The sequence below is a fragment of the Solanum dulcamara genome, chromosome 10, assembly GCF_947179165.1.
Source record: "Solanum dulcamara chromosome 10, daSolDulc1.2, whole genome shotgun sequence".
NCBI lineage: Eukaryota > Viridiplantae > Streptophyta > Magnoliopsida > Solanales > Solanaceae > Solanum > Solanum dulcamara.
The window spans coordinates 22,052,720-22,070,464 of NC_077246.1; the positions used below are offsets into that span (position 1 = coordinate 22,052,720).

The window sequence follows — 17,745 nt, forward strand, 5'->3', positions numbered from 1 at the left end:
GTACTATGGTATTTTCTAAGATTGATTTGAGATCCCGCTACCACCAATTGAGGATTAGGGCAGCGGACATCCCTAAGACCGTATTTAGGACTCGTTATGGCCACTATGAGTTCCTAGTATGTCTTTTGGGTTGACTAATGCCCCTGTCGCATTCATGGACTTAATGACTGGGGTTTTTAGGCCGTACCTACACTCATTTGTCATAGTATTCATTGATGACATTTAAGTATGCTCACAAAGCCTGGATGAACATTAGCAGCATTTTAGAGTAGTGCTTCAGACTTTGAGAGATCAGCGGCTTTATGCCAAGTTCTCAATGTACGAGTTTAGGCTTGAGTCTATAGCATTCTTGAGGAATGTGGTGTCCAAGAATGGCATTATAGTAGATCCGAAAAATATTGAGGCTATTCATAATTAGTCCAGGCCCATATTTGTGACTGAGATTCATAGCTTCGTCGGATTGGTAAGGTACTACATGTGCTTTGTTGAGGGGATCACTACTATAGCAGCACCTCTGACTTGGTTGACTCGCAGGATGTTCTATTCGTGTGGTTGGAGGAGTGGGAGAGGAGCTTTTTGAGTCTTAAAGAGTTGCTTACCGCCGCTCATTTATTGACTCTTCTAGTTGAGGGTGAGGGATTCACTATTTATTGTGACACATCCCACATTAGGTTAGGTTGTGTACTAACGTAGCAAGGTCGGGTTATTTCTTATGCATCGAAACAGCTTAAGTTATAGAGTGCAACTACCCCACTAATGACTTAGAGTTGGCAGCGGTAGTTTTTGCTCTTAAGATTTGGAGGCACTACCAGTATAGAGTTCAATATGAGATTTACACTAATCATAGGAGCCTTTAGTATATTATGAGCCATATGGATTTAATTCAAGGCAGCGTCGCTGGATTGAGATCCTAAAGGACTATGACCTCTCTATTATGTACCATCTGGGCAAGGCGAATGTAGTAGCAAATGCCTTGAGTTAAAAGGCCAGGAGTACGGGTAGTGTAGCCTTCTTTTCTACTGTGGAGAGACCAGTAGATTTGGATAACCAGTCCTTAGCTAAACAGATGATTCAACTTGATATCTCTAATTCCAATATATGTTGGTTTATGTGGGAGCTCAGTCATCTCTATTGGATCAGATTAGCAGCCGTCAATTTAAGGATGAGGATTTAGTTGCACTTAGAGATCGAGTTTTGAGAGGTGACCCTAGTCTGACTACGTTAGATTTAGATGGGATATTGAGGTTTGGTGTTCGTCTTTGTGGTCTGAGAGTTGGGTGTTTGATTCAGTTGATCCTTAGCGAGGCCCATGATTCTATATATTATATCCATTCGAGCATCGCTAAGATGTATCGTGACTTGAGACAGCACTATTGGTAGACTGGCATGAGGAGAGATATTGCAGACTATGTCACATTATTTGAGTTATCAGTAGATTAAGGCCGAGCATTTGAGGCTTAGTGGCAAGTTTCAGAGATTGCCCATTCCTGAGTGAAAATGGGAGCGGATCACCATGGACTTCATTGTGGGGTTGCCTCCTACATCCCATGGTCTTGATAGTATTTTAGTCATCATGGATCGACTAACCAAGTTAACACACTTTCTCTCTATTCATACTTCCTACAGTGCTGAAAAGTTGGCTCGTATCTACATACAGGAGGTGGTTCGCCTTCATGGTGTGCTAGTTTCTATCATATGAAAATGGGGCTCACAATTCACATCTAGCTTTTGGAGGACTTTCTAGGAGGCATTGGGTACCCATGTCACCCTTAGCACAACTTTCCACTCGCAGACTGATGGCCAGTCAAAGTGCACTATTCAAGTTCTCGAGGATATGTTGTGGGATTGTGTTATCGATTTTGAGGGTCAGTGGGATCATTTTTTCCCTTGACGGAGTTTGCGTACAACATCAGCTACTATTCTAGTATTCAGATGGGCCCATTTGATGCCTTATATGGTAGGCATTGTCACTCTCCGGTTGGCTGGTTTGAGTCTACTACGCCCAGGCTGCGCAGTACGAACTTGATGTAGGAGGCCTTAGATCATGTGCGGGTGATTCAGGATAAGCTTATGAAAGCTTAGAGTAGACACCAGAGTTATGTGGATCGTAGGCGTCGGCCTATGAGATTTGTTATTGATGAAAGGGTGTTCCTCCATGTATCGCCCATGAAGGGTGTGATGAGATTTGGGAGGCGGGAAAAGCTTAGCCCCAGGTATATTGACCCTTTTGAGATATTGAGGGCAGTTAGCGAGGTTGCTTATGAGTTAGCTTTACCTCCGGCCTTTTTAGCTATTCATCCAGTCTTTCATGTTTTGATGTTGCACCAGTATATTCCAAATGAGTCCCATGTGCTTCAGTATGACACGGCTGACTTGGATGATTGTTTGAGCTATATTAAGGAGCCAGTTGCTATTTTGGCCAGATATGTCAGGCAGTTGTGATCCAGAGCCATTTCTATTGTTAAGGTCTGTTGGAGGCATCGTCCAGTCAAGGAGGCTACTTGGGAGACCGAGCATGAGATGTGGTCACATTTCCCTATCTTATTTGAGCCTTCAGGTACTTCTTGACTCTTACTTTTGCGGCTGAAAGTTCTTTTAGAAGTGGATCTTGTAATAACCCTCCAGGTCATTTTTCAATTAAAACATTCGTTTCATCCTTTAGAACATTCCTATAGTGATTCCAAGTCATTTATAGCTTGCTAGCACTAACTGTTCGGTCACTTGGTCATTCGTTTGGGATTTATGCCCATTTCTCTATTTTAGAGCTTTTATAACTTAAAAAGTTGACTTTGGTCATAACTTTAGAAATACAACCTAAGAAAAAAATTCTGACGATTCCACCAACTCCGAAATGGATAAATTAGGCTAGTAGCATGGTCGACACGAGTATCGAGACAATCGATACGAGTTTGAGGCCACTTGGCGTTTTTGCCTTTGAAACTTGGCCTATGGTTGAATTTGGTCAACATTCATGGAAAAAGCACTGGAATGAAAATTCTAACAGCATAGTTAGTTCCAAAATATCAAATTTGGTCTAGAACGACCCTTCATTCACTTCCCGAGGCTTCTGGTCTAATCTCGATACCCATTGTGAAATTAGGCTTTAAATGACACTTGGGTGTGAGACTCAATTTTCATTAAAATGACCTCGAATTAGAATTTTGAATGTGCCATTGAGTTCGAAACATCAAATTTAGTGGCATAGCATATCTCGTTTACTCGCATGGGATTTCGAATAAATTCCGAGCACCTCGTTAGAAAATTAGCATGCTAAGTTCATTTTTGCACCAACTGGGTCTGGTGTCGTCGCTAAAACGACTCCTGGCTGCTAAACCAATAACTCTCTTAGGCGAGTGTTGCTTAAGAGACAAACCTGTCGCTAAAGCAACCTGGTATAGCTAAAGCGATGCCCACTTCTTGGTGGGTGTCACTTAAAAGACCACTGGGGGGTTGCTAAAGCGACATTAGAGGGATGTTCTTAAGACCCTTTTTCCAGATTTTATCTCCAACTTCAAATTATGTTTTCTCCTTCAATTCTAGGGCAATTTAGGCGATTCAAAATGTTAATTTTGGGGATTTTTGAGCGGAACCCAGTGGTGTGTTCAAAATTAGGAGTTTAGGCTTTTCTTGAGGTAAATTTCCCTTTTCCCCCTGCGTATCTAATGTTCTTGAAGCTAAAATATCAATGTTGATGCATGCTTAGGTTATGGCTGGTGTTGTAAGAGAATTGTGTTCCTCTTTAGAACATGATATGGGGGTAGTAATTGAAGACCATTTTTGGAGTCAATTCCATGAGTTACGAAGTGGGTCCCACAATTCTCAATTTTGACTCCAAAATTGGCCCGTCTCTAAATTCAATAATTTTAGTTTCATAACGACCGTATTAACATTGTTACTCTATTATTGATAGCATGGTAGCATTCAGAGGCCATTCGAAAGGGAAAACCTCCAATTCTGAGGTATTGTCGGACTGTTGAAGCATGTCTTTGGTTATTGTTGATCATCCATATCTTGCGGTGTGTGCCATATATATTAAAATGCATGTTTGGACTTAGGCTTGGATTAGACTAGTGTTGCATTAGACATGTGTGATATTGGGTATCATTGGGATTTAGGACTTCTCCAACGTCATTTCGAACTGCTTAGCTCCATGTAGACTGATATAGAAAACTTGAGTCTGATAGTCTGAGCTTTAGCTAACAAAAATGCAGGGTTGGGAACCTTACCTCCATAACGTCTTGTTCTGCTATCGGCCCTATATATCTTAGTTCTTGATTCTGGAAGCCCTTTCGATGATCCTAGATGGATGTGGGTTAGGCTGGGGTGATTCATTGATGGTGCTCGATTTGGAGTAATCCCCTTGATGCTCGGTTGGCCGTTGATCCTAATTCAGACCGACTCACCTCTGTTTGTGGTTCAAGTCCCTATTTCACTTACATAGTCGTGGTTCGTGCCCACCACCTTTATATACAGCCTCATTTCAAGTCCATCACTCCTTACTCACTTTGGTTCGGCTACTTAGCTACAATTACCCAGTTAAAGTCCATAGTCTAGCTTACACGTGGTTCGTCCCCTTAGCTACAGTTACCTGGTTTAATTCTGTTATCTAGCTTACACGTGGTTTGGCCACTTAGCTACAGTTACTGGTTCTAGTCTGTGGTCTAGCTTACACGTGATTCAACCCACGATTATCTGTCAACCAGTTTAGGTTTGTAGTTTCTTTCAAATCTCATTTTGGGTTCCTAAATCTCTTATGAATCTTTGGTTCAATTCCTTATCTACCATCAGCTTTGGGTTACAGTTTCAGGCTTTTGGGATAGTTCGGTTCAAATCTGGGAAAGTGGTGGCGTTATTGGAATTCTATTAGTTCCATCTTTTTACTTCAACTATCTTTGTTCCTGTCGGGCTTATGGGACCCATTTAGGTTATTACCTTAGACTTGTGCATGAGCGTACCCGTCAGGTTTATGAGAGCCGGATAGATTTAACTTGTTCCTTTCTCTTGTCTATTGAGTATGCTCGAGTACATACCTGCATTTACTGCTTACCCTGTCCTTAGTTGTGGTTATTTTCTCGCATTTTTATTTACTTTTGCTTATCTTGCTCAGTCGGCCTATGATGCATGTTGGGTACCTGTTGTTTTGGTACTCATACTACACTCTGCATCTATTTTCGTGTTGCAGGTCCGAGTATTAGCTATCGTCTTTAATTTGAGCCAGCTGCAGTCATGATCGGAGGCAAGGGTGAGCACATTGTGTTCTGGATTTACCTGTCTCCCTCTGAACATATATTTAGCATGTCTTTTGGTTTTTGAGATAGCCCTATTTCTCTGGTCTACTTTTGGGACTTGTACTTTTATAGCAGCTCTGTACATGTGACTTCCGGGTTCTTGGTGGGATCCTTTGTTTGTATATAAATAGCTTTGCTTCTGCCCATTTATTTATGTTTCTATTATTTTATTACTATTTTTAGATTGAATAATTGGTCTTCTATCCTGACATTCCATTACTCGCAATTTCAGGATAGGGGTTGGCTTGCCTACTGGTGGGTCATAGTAGGCGCCATCATGACCTGAGAGATCAGTTCGTGACAATTTATTTCGTTTCTTAAATTGATTATATGTTACTTTTTTTTATCTAATTGCTACTTGTTACTTCTTTGATAAACTGGCATTCCACTCATACTTCCCCCACTTGGGAACCTCTTTTTTTATCTTTCTTGTGATGTTGCGCACTTGCACTTCTCCCAAAATCCTCTTCAAAAACCCTATATTAGAGAGTTAGTAGATGTGTGGGCATAAGTGGATAGTCTTACTACTGTGGGACTACGTGTCTTATTGCATAAGAATATCCTTAGTCCATGTCTACCAAAATCTTAGAAAAATTAAGTCATACATGCATTAGCCTTAGGTGGTTTGACCCTTGGTCTCAATCCGCATTGTTAGTAACCATCCTGTTGTCCGAAAGGGCCTCAACATCCTTTAGACAAGTTGCATATTATGTGTTAAAGTGCTCACAAAAAATTAATCCAAGCCAAATTATGACAAAATGAAGTTTAGAAATTTATTTGTCGATTCATTATTATTTTTAAAAAAAAAGTTGTAATGATTACAGTTATTATCAATAATATAATATGTTTTTCTTATTTTTTTCTCTAACTCTAAACTCCAAATAATGTCAACAAGGCTTGGATTAACTATCGTGAATCATTTACTTGTCGTCTTAGGCCTACCTCTGGCTCAATTAGGCTCCTTGCATTTTAGGATGTTTATTTTAGCAAAACAAATTATTTTTTATTGCACTATGTTTAGTGTTACTAACTTGGTTTTCTCTTGATTTTTATTTTTCGTCTTCCCTTTCCAAAGGTTGACTTGTGTATACCATATTTGATAAAAAGGGATTCATTCTCCTCTTCTTTGAAGTTCATATCACAAAGGAAAGGGTAAAATGGTTGATAAAAATATCATCCTAGAAATAATTGATGTGAATGTTCCAAGAGATTCTCCTGAAACTTCAGAAGGGGAACATCATTTGAATGATTTGGTTTTGAGACTAGAATGAAAAATCTTGGAGCTATAAGAGAAAATTACTAGTATGCGCGATTTGGCTAAATTGCCGATCTCTCTCAACACACCTTTTGAGACAAACAAGGGTAATCATATTACCATTAATCGAACCTCCCTCCCGATTCATTCTCTACCAACTCATTTGACCTCTCATCATCAAAATCAGTCGAGCTTTACTAATATACCTCCCAAAAATATCCAACACCCAAATGTTATGTACTGATCAAAATCTGCTCAAGATATGCCTCTTATATCCACTACTGACATGTTCCATGCACATGCAACTGAGAATCACAACCTCAACCTTATATATGTCGAAACTACTCAGTTTACTCATTAGTGTCATAAATCTGAATCCTCCCAAAAGGATTTACTAATACAATCCATGGCTGAGAAACTAAACAAGTTATCCAACAAGGTACAATATGTAGTGGGAGGGAGTGGTTAGTCTAAGCTATGAAGATCTATGCATGCATCCAGATGTTGAGCTACTTGAGGGGTACAAACCTCCCAAGTTTGAAATATTCAACGGCATTGGGGATCCCAAAGCTCATCTACGTATGTATTTTGATAAATTGGTAGGAGTTGGAAGGAATGAGATGATTAGAATGAATTTTTTCATCAGAAGTCTCACAGGGGAAGCTCTATTATGGTATATCAAGCAGGATTCTCAAAAGTGGTCAAATTGGGTAGATATGGCCTCAGATTTTATGGATAGATTTGGATTCAACATTGAGAACGCACCCAATTGGTTTTACATTCAAAATTTGAAGAGGAATCCAAGTGAGACATTTCCATATTATGCTATAAGATGGAGGTCCAATGTTGTTAGGGTTAGTCCTCCTATGAAAGAGTCTCAAATGAAGGATTATTCATTTGTGCCTAAGAGCCTCAATATTATGATAGAATGATGCTAGTTGCAGAAAAGAGTTCCTGCGACATCATCAAGTTGGGTGAAAGAATTGAAGAAGGTATCAATAATGGTACCATTATTTATTTAGAGGCTTTAAAGACTACCAATAAAGCCCTGCAATCTGAGAGACTATCAGAAAATCAAAAGAGGAAAGAAGTGGGTTCTGTGATGATGGCACATGGAACTAAAACCCTTGTCTCCTACCAATATCCCGTACCACCTCTTCGATAACCTCAATCACCATATGTTGCACCTTTTCAATACCACATGCCTCTACTTTACCATCACTTCGTCCCTACCAAGCACCCTGATATCAAATGTCTCCACATAAAATACCTCCTCAATATCCTACCTATCATATCTACAATATCCAACCGATGTACTTTCAAATGCCTCTTCCTACCCAACAACTACCAAATTACACAAACAGACCTAAGTTTGAAAAGAAGCCCATCAAGAACTATACTCCTTTAGCTGAGCCTATAGACCAACTCTATGAAAGATTCAAGGTAGCTGGCAATATCACACCTATCCCTGCTATGCATCCAGACACTCAATCTAAATGGTATGATACCAACAAGATTTGTGCCTATCATTCAGGGATGAAGGGACATACAATTGAAGTATGCCGCGCCTTGAAGGACAAACTTCAAAACTTGATTGACACCAAATTCATACAATTGAAGGTTTCTACACCAAATGTATCCAACAATCCACTTCCAAATCATCAATAAATATGCTAAAAGTCAAGGCTTATGTCTTTTGAGGTTAAGATTGATGTATTCATACTTGCAAATGGACGACAAAGTCTGGGCCAAGCTAATCATTTCAAATGTTGTTAAGGTGTATTTTATTTCTTGGTTTATGCTTTTCTACTTTGTATTGGAACTACGTCAGACCTGATTCCCATTTAAGAGGGGATACGTAGGCGCTCCTATGGAGTTCGGTCTTATCATAATAAAATTTCTCATTTTCCTTGAGATCATATAACTAGGACAGAATTTTTGAGAGGATCTCAAAAATTTCATCAAACGAGCATTCTCTTGCAAAATTGTATAACTGAGGCAGAATTTTTGAGAGGGTCTCAAAAATTTATCAGAAAAGTATTTTCTCAAAAATTCATGACAAGCGGTTTTCGATCTACTAAAAAGCATCAGAAAATTAGAATTTCTACACTAGGGTGGAAATTTTTGAATGATCCTCAAAAATTTCGACAAGACTACATTCAGAACATAAGCAACCTCCAATTAATTATAAACGATGGGGCATGCTGATCAATAAAGAGACAAATGTCAACCTCCCCTTTTATAAATTAACTTTTTTTCTTTGAATGTAGGAAAGGTAGACACATATGCAAGCAGCAATCATTTGCATCGCCTGAATAAGTGTGCCGCTCTTCTTCTAATGAGATAAAGATCTAAGCTACTCTATCTCCTCAAAATCTAATTACGTAGCCCTTTTTTTTGTTGTTGTTAACACTTCCATTCTTGCCTACTTATACTGCATTAATTGCATGGCCTGCTGAAAATATACTTGCATATTGTATTGCATTGCCTTGCCTACTAAAATTTGCATTCTTGCCTACTAAATTGCCTACTAGATTGCATTTGGCCTACTATATTGCATTGCCTACTGAAAATTGCATGGCCTACTGAAAATATATTTGCCTACTATGTTGCATTGCATTGCCTATTGAAATTTGCATTCTTTCATACTATATTAAATTGCCTACTAAATTATATTTGACCTACTATACTGCGTTGCCTATTAAATATTGTGTCGCCTACTGAAAATTACATGGCCTACTAAATTTGCATTATAGAGTTGTCCACTATGAATATTACATTGCCTACTATATTGCATATTGGCTTACTGAAAAATTGCTTGTCCTACTAAAAATAACATTGCCTACTACCTTTGATTGCCTACGAAATTCGGATGATCCCCTAAATTGTGTTGCATACTATATCGGCCTATTATATCTTCTTACTACATGTGCTTACTAAATCGCTTTGCCTACTATATTTGCCTGCTAAGTTGCCTTGCCTACCATATTATCTCTAATTTTCATGTAATACTCCAAAGGCGTCATAGTCCAAAGACGTCATTTTCATGGTCCGCGGTCATCATGTCATGGCCTAAGAGTTTAATTTCTGATTATCATGTTCTGAAGGCGTCATAGTCTAAAGGTATCATTTTCATAGCCTACAAATATCATTTCATGGCCTAAGGATTTACTTTATGTTTATCATACCCTACGACATCATAGCTTAAGACGACATCCTTATCGTCTTAGAGAAAATTTCATGGCATAAACAGGAATTTTCATCATGTTTATAAATTATTTCATCATTTATTTGATATATATGCGCTAACCATTTCACTTAGTTATATTATAAGCTACAGATCACAAGACTCGCAGACTACGAGCAAGATTGATTCCTACTTTCCAATTCAAAGCTACGACTTCTATTTTCTTATATTTTGGTCACAACATAAGCTATTTTGACTTTTCATGCTATTCGTATGATCTTCTGCTCCTATATATATCTGACACCACTTGGGCCATTCTATTTTATTTTATTTTACACTATTCATACGACCTTATGCCTCAATCTTACAAATTCAATCTACTATAACTTTACCCAAGTCCTGTATCGTCACTTTATCATTTAGGAACATAGTCCGTTTCTAAATCTAGAACTACACACGGCCTGATTCTTGTAAAATCAGAGATATGTAGGCAACTTAAAACTGATGTCTCGGCCTCAACATTTTTCACAATCCAACTTGGCCCTATTGACATCATTTGGTTAGTCGGTCAAAATCGGCTACTCAAACAACGTCTTTGTCCGACAATTTATACTTCATGATCGAGAAAAAAGGGGCAGTTGTTGATATCCAATTTTGACCGACCTAAAACTCACTCTCGGATTGGTATTTGATAGAGAAAGTATTTTAAAACTTATCTATTTTTATTTTTTATGTTTAAGTTTTATCTAATTAATTACATATTTTGGTGTGCATAATTAAAAATTATTATTATTATTATTATTATTATTATTATTATTATTATTATTATTATTATTATTATTATTATTATTAATAATAATAATAATAATAATAATAATAATTTTACTATTATTATTATTTATATAATTATTTAACTATTTTATGAATTCTTAATAATAATTTTCCGTACATTCATTTATTTATTTTTAAGTATTTATTCATTATATTATTATTATTATTATTATTATTATTATTATTATTATTATTATTATTATTATTATTATTACTATTATTACTATCATTTATTTAATTATTTATTATGAATTTTTAATTTAGAATAATAATTTTATATAAGTTTCAAATTTTAAATGTTTACTTAGTATGTATACATTTTATAATATATTGTGAAAATATATTTCTTTTATATGAAAAGTTATTACTTATTTACTTATTTTATGTGTCTAGTATTAATATTTTTTATTAATTAAATAACAATCTATTAATTTTTCTCCAAATTATTTAGATTATAATCTCCTATATTCAATTTCATGTCAATTCTAGCCAAATTATTTGCTATTTTATTTTAAGTTAAGTCCATTTGAATGTAAATATGGCTAATTTTAAATCTCATTAGCCGATTTCAATCTTAGACGTCCATCTAACGGATGAAATTAATTCATCTAGCTGTTTCCTTTTTTAAACACTACAAACCCTAAGCCTCTTATTTTTCTCTTCTTCTCCAAAGAAAAGAGGAGACCACCGCCTCTCTCTCGTCTCCAAAAATAGAGACAAACCACCGCCCCTCCTTCTCTCCACCACTTCGCCCCACCTCAGTGCCAAGAACACCGCCGCACCACTCTCTCTCTCTTCCTCTTCCTCCGTTATTCCTTTCCTTTTCGCTGCCAGTGAAACAAAACAGTGAGAGCAGCGTCGCCCTCCTCTTTCCGTCTCTCTCCACCGGCGAGACCACTAACTCACTGTCATCACTCTTCTCCTCTCCATCTTCATTCTCTCCCTCATCCCGCCATGTTCTCTCATATCTCCATCTACTAACAAATGCTGGATTCTAACGAGGCCCACCACCATACCATGCAACCATACGCCGACCAACGAACTCCGACAAAAGACTAAAGCTTGAGGTTTTGGTCTACTAAAGACGGATCTTAACAGATCCATCTAGGTTCATTCACTTTCCTCTTTGTTATAAGTTTTCAGATTATTTCATGCTTAAGGATCTTATTTACTGAAATCATATACATCTATGGTGTTAAGATCTAGGTAGTAAATCAGATTGGTTACTGATTCTTCTAAATATTTATGGTAAAAATTGTGATAAATTCATTTTTTTTAATGGTAAATTTCAGTATGTTGATTGATTTGATCTTTGTTATTGTTATTAGTTATTTGTGGTGAATTTCGTACATATAACTTTTTTCCTTCTATCCTAAGCTTCCTTTCTTATTTATTGTAATATCAATTAGTCTTACACTAATAACTGTTCTACTGTCTCCATTCAAATATATATATAATTGATTCATTTGTATTATACACCCATTTACGGAAATCACAAACATGATTTTAGCTCATTGATTGATCTCAGTTCCTTACTTGAATTTATACAATATTGACCGATTCTTTATTGGTAAATTCCATATGCCTTACCACTTTCAATTTGATATTATTTAGTAATATTTTATTTACAAATCTATCTATAGTAAAATTTCATACGGCCTACTACTTTCATTTTTAGATAGACTTTTACATATTCGGCTTATATGGTAAGTACGGTTTTAATTTGGTGAATTAGATTCTTTTGTTTGCTAAAAGGAAGGATTTTTCCTGATTTTGCTCTTAATTTATTACCTTTTTCTTACAATTTGTCTTTCTTCTTACTATATAATTGTAGTATTTTTGCTCTATCAGGATTTAGCTCATTCAGGAGAACAATGGGTACACCCTTCTAGCTCTACAGACTAAAAGAAGCGATAAACTTCTCTTCTTCACTCCCTTTCACATTATTTGTAAGCTTTCATATTTTCCTTAGGTATTTTTTTTGTTGTGAATATTATTGTTCAAGTGTTGTGATCTTGATGATTGTCGTTGACATCTCGGATCTTCTTCATCTCTTTATTATTTGATAATTTTCAACCAGTTAGTACTTTATCGACTTTAAATTCCTCTATGATCTTTTCTTTGTATCTAGATTTCTTTTATTAGTTTCAAAATAGTTGAATTGCTTGAATGCCTTATGCATTTTGTGGAAGTCATCCGGGTGTCTCTTCAATTCAAATGTTTGTAAACTTTATCTTTCGTAAGTTATTTTAAAAAAGTATCTGAACAATCTAGACAATCTTAAGTGAAATTCTTATATAGTGTGTTATGCTATCATGTTTATTCAGAATTGTGAAGTATTAAAATAATTGGTTTTTTCAAAAGGGTGCGCGCTATGCTTTAAATTTAACATTTGGTCTTTCATATTAAAAATGAATAAAGGGTTTTCGTACACTAGTTTGTGATATACAAGATTTTGGACTCATGTGAAATCCTAGTATATGTGCACTACCTGTGTTTATTCTCTCGCATCTGCATATGTGTGTTTTTTCTTGGTGTGCTAACAGGGACCGAGAACAAATTGCGCCATTTTGAAGAGTTGCCAGGGAGTGGGAGTGGATGGAGTGCTATTTAAAGTTTAAATTTTATGTTGTTATTCTTTGTTTAAAGTGTTATTATCACGCCCCGAGAGGGTACCCTAGGCGTGGCCGGCACTCAAAAACCATCTATGGCCTCTGAGAGAATCATTTGGTCTCATCACTCATTCATTCATCAGTGGAAGACTTAAGTGAAAATAAGAATACTTATATGGTCTCTCCATCATCAACATCAAAGGAAAGAAATAATCCTTAGAAGAATTAGTTTCAAAGGAGAACTTCTCCAATTACATCATCAAACTATGTCTACGAAGCCTCTAACACTATCAGACGGTGCCGATGACATGTCCATGGCTACCTCAAAAGAAACATAATACTCAAAAATAATAAAAGGATAAAGAGTTCCTCCAAATACAAGAAGGACTCACCAAATAGCTGAAAAGTAATGATCTTCAACGATGCGCCTGTTAAGGGTCTCTAACACTTGTATCTGCATCATAAAATGATGAAGGTCGAATGACTTTAGTACATGGAATGTACATACTAAGAGTCTGTAAAATGGCAGGAAAGTAAGGATAGATATCAAGAAATTCTTCTCAGGAAGACTCATCTCAGAACTCAACATCATCTCAACATCACTATGTAATGAAAGTTTAAAAATAATAATAATAATAAGCAATGCTTATTCAGTTGGGAGTTTCTCTAACCTACAACCATCACTTATGAGCTAGTAATGATACAACGAAGCAATGTCGTTGCCACATCCATCCAATACATTGCCAGGTTAAAGGACATCACCATCTTGGATCCAATCATCAAAGTCTTCTTTTTGGGACATAAGAGGCATAGCCTCCATCCTACGTTGGTTACGTAGTTTTGGGGTTTGAGTCAATTAAACTTTTACCCAACTCGGTGCTCAATACAACTCTCAAAATATGTTCTCATATTAATCTCATCATCTAGTCTTATTTAAAACATCAAACTCATCTCATTACCTCTTCGTCAATCATTACACTTCAAAACATCATTTACATCTCATCAAAACATCTTGCTCAAAACATCATTTAATCCAAAGAATCAAATTCATTTAAACTCAATTCTTTTTCTCTTTCAAAACTCAATAAAATACATATATAGTATTAATTCAAATCACTCTTTTTGTCAATGAATATTAAAAGCGAACATCTTTACTCAAAACACGCGTAAAAATATTTATGAACATCAAATCAGTAAGGGTTCATGGGAAAGTATTCACGAATAATAATTTCAATAATATGAGAGATAAAAATAATAATAATCTCAATGCATAAATATATCTAACTCAGTAGAAGAAGAATTAACTCATTTAGAATTCAAGAATTAGGGTAAAATTCAACTATAACTCAATTACGATGATTTCAAATATTGGGAGCATGGATGAACTCAATCCAATTCTATGAATAGCCTTACATACCTGGACTCCGAAGCTTTACTCCGAATTGAAGAACTAAATGAACACTCTTGAACCCCTAGCTTTTCTCTTCGTTGGAGCATTTTGGTGTACTATCCGTAGTATAAGAATCACCAGAATAATATTTGTACACTACAAAAAACTAAAACTATATTTGAGAATGAGTAAAGAAGTGTATAGAGAGAAGAGTTGTTTGGAAAAGCTTGATGAATAAAATGAGAAAATAAGGTGGATATTTATAGGTGTGGAGGAGGGACCTAACAATAAATAAAAATAATTACAAAGGATGATCTTGAAAATTCAATGGAGGATTGTTCTCTCATGGATGATGTCAAATGGAGGACTATTGATGTCATGGGTGATGTCAAATGGATCTAGATATTTCCATGGTTGGTGAGATGAACCTTCTTTTAACGGAATATCCTTTTTTGGAGCTGCGTTTGAACTAGATAACTTCTTATTAGGATTTGGTGTCGTCATATGAATTTTAGCCCTAGAAGTCTACTTTCATGTCATTCAAGAATCAACTGATTTGGAGCATCCTACTGTGAGATATGATATTGCAAAAATTAATTTATTTTACCTACTTATCTTCCGAATCTTAAGATATGGTCTTCATGAAAGTTATAGGTAATGCCATTGGAGTTATTCTGAAATTTGAATCACCTAATTTGGATAATTCTATTAAAAGTTATGCCCAAAATATAGAAGCAGTATCATTTTCGTCGAGAATTGAAACACCACATACAACGTTTTAGGGGTGTTACAATATCTCCCCCTTGGGATCATTCATCCTCGAATGAAGATGAAGCTAGGGGACATGAATAACGAATATCATCAAGACATCAGTTTCTCAAAAACTCTGATACTTAAATGCTCAAACAACATATACTCAAATAGTCAATGACTCAAATTCAAGAATACACATCGACTCAAAGGTAGAAGTAAAGAATATTACTTTGAACATCATCATCTGAAGGCACAAATATATGAGGATATTTAGCCTTCATATCTTCTTCAGCTTCCCATGTAGCCTCTTCAACAAATTGATTCGCCATAGGACTTTGACAAATGTCACTTCTTTAGTTCTTAATTTTCAAACTTGACGATCAAGAATCTGGACTGGAATATCTTCATAACTCAAACTCTCTTTCACCCCATGCTCTCAATCGGGACAACAAGTGAAGGATCTCCCAAACACATCTTAAGCATATAGATGTGAAACACGGGATGAATAGCTGCTAATTTTGGGGGCAACTCCAATTCATAGGCTACATTATAAAAAATACTATATCCTAACTTATAGTTAGTGGGAAGGTAAAAGGGAATTACGAGGTCTAATTTCAATTTTTAACTAAGCCGATGCGTCTCCGGGAGTATCACCTACTGAAGATTTATCAAAAGAAATTATGTGTATTTATATGTAAATATTTATGTACTTATATTTAAATCAAAAATTTCACTTGTATTTATATTATTATTATTATTATTATTATTATTATTATTATTATTTTAAGATTGACTTTAAATCAAAGAATGTTTCTATGGTGGAGGAGCTCGATCAACATATCATGGCATCATACCTATAAAGAAACAAACATTTTATAATTATGTTTCATTTTGTTTGGGTAGTTTAGTTTATATGCGATCTCTACAAATTTTTTGTATATCACTGTGTCGTTTCTCTCTTCTCGCTTATTAGATGTCATAATTTATGCATGATTGGTTACCTAATTATTTCATTTATATTAATTAAGTAATAATTATGTTTTCATGTCTAAATTTGCTTTTAAATTAATAAATAAGTTAATGAGCTTAATTTTATTATCACATAGATTTGTATTAATTAGATTTTAAAAAAATGAATTTATATTTATTTCATTTACTTGTTGTAAAAGTATTAGATTCTTTATCACCTAGACTAAATTATATTTATTTAATTAATTAATGGTTAATTTGTTTATTTGTGTTTTAAAAAATAATGGTTTTCTCTCTTTTATCACATAGTTTTTCTTATATATAAATAGAAACCTTTATTTGCTATTTGCTACATTTTTAAAACCTCCACATAATTTATAAGATTTGGTTGTGATCCACCTTTGTGGACCTCGAAAGGTGCCTAACACCTTCCTTTTGAGGTAATTTGAACCTTTACTCGAACTCTGGTAGTGTTGACATTTTAATTAATTTATTTTGTAATATAGAATAGTATGGTTCCCTAACGCGCCTTTAATTCGTTAGGTGACGACTTTTTTCTTTTTTAAATCCTAAAAAGAATTGCCACATCGTTGAAATACCGTTTCGAGAAAAATGGGGCGCGAAACTCACCTAATTCGAACCAACCAACCAGAGATCTACATCGTTTCACATACAAAGCCTCAAACGGTATCATCTCAATGCTTGAATGGAAGCCATTGTTGTAGGTGAACTCGATGAGCGGTAGATGATCATCCCAATCCCTTTGAACTCCAACACACAAACCCTTAACATATCCTCTAGTGTTTGAATTGTCTATTCGGCTTGCCCATTGGTTTGAGGATGGAATGTGGTTCTTAGCTTCTTCCCCTTGGTGCCAAGACCCCTTTGAAATGACTTCCAAAAGTGAGAAGTGAATTGGGTACCATGATCCGAAATAATTTACAACAGTACACCATGCAAGCTTACCAACTCCCGAATATACAACTTAGCATAATCCTCGGCACTATAAATCGAATCATTATGTTTCCGAGTATGAGGTAAACCCACTATAAAGTCCATGTTCACATCTTTCCATTTACAAGTGGGAATTTCAATGTCTTGTGCTAGGCCACCCGGCCTTTGGTGTTCGGCCTTAACTTGTTGGCAATTTGGACATTCGGCCACAGACCTTGCTATGTCCTTTTTCGTGCCACCCCATCAATAGATCTCTTTTAAGTCTTGGTACATTTTTGTTGAATCGGGATGAATAAAGTATGAAGAATTATGAGCCTCGTTCAAGATCAAACCCCTTAGGCCATCAACATCCGGAACACATAATCGACCTTAGTAGTGTAGTGCCCCCTATCTCCCCCTATGAAAATACCTCTACTTTCTTTTCTTTCACCAACTTCTTTAACTCTACAAATGTCGGGTTGAGGTCTTGTTTTGACTTAACATTCACCACCAAAGATGATCCGGAA

At 35.8% G+C, this 17,745-nt stretch overlaps 1 long non-coding RNA gene across 1 annotated transcript; it reads left to right on the forward strand.

The window, feature by feature from the left end:
• The first annotated feature begins 11,213 nt into the window (after nucleotides 1-11,213).
• Nucleotides 11,214-12,828, forward strand: LOC129870805 (uncharacterized). The gene is made up of 2 exons (XR_008762132.1): nucleotides 11,214-11,669; nucleotides 12,413-12,828. It is a non-coding gene; the product is annotated as an uncharacterized LOC129870805 (long non-coding RNA).
• Nucleotides 12,829-17,745: the final 4,917 nt, after the last annotated feature.